Raw genomic sequence first — 376 nt, 5'->3', positions numbered from 1 at the left:
GCAAGGCTGAACACTGTGTTCTTTTTATTAGTAGCTTCCACAGTCAGATGCCATGCAGAAGTAAAGTCTTCCCTTTAAAATGGCTATGATGGCTTGCCAAGTTTTTTCATAGAATATCATTAGTAAAAGTGGATATGAATAAATTAAATAAATAAATAAATAATCCACAAACATCGTGTTACTGAGGAGGTAGAAAAAGGTAAAGGTTGTTCTCTGTTGGTTGGAATTCAGATTAGTGCAGCCACTATGGAAAATGGTATGGAGGTTTCTCAAAACATTAAAAATGGAACTTCCATATGACCCAACAATTCCACTTATTGGTATTTATCCAAAGAAATCCAAAATACTAATTCAAAAGAATATATGTGCCCCTATG

At 33.8% G+C, this 376-nt stretch overlaps 1 non-coding gene across 1 annotated transcript; it reads left to right on the top strand.

The window, feature by feature from the left end:
• LOC148090483 (small nucleolar RNA SNORA15) lies at positions 1 to 140 on the top strand. Its single transcript, XR_015713777.1, has one exon. It is a non-coding gene; the product is annotated as a small nucleolar RNA SNORA15 (small nucleolar RNA).
• The last annotated feature ends 236 nt before the right edge of the window (positions 141 to 376 follow it).

Source organism: Miniopterus natalensis, chromosome X (genome assembly GCF_054644295.1).
Source record: "Miniopterus natalensis isolate mMinNat1 chromosome X, mMinNat1.hap1, whole genome shotgun sequence".
Taxonomy (NCBI): domain Eukaryota; kingdom Metazoa; phylum Chordata; class Mammalia; order Chiroptera; family Miniopteridae; genus Miniopterus; species Miniopterus natalensis.
Note: the sequence above shows the minus strand (reverse complement) of the source record. Positions and strands in the feature narration are given on the sequence as shown.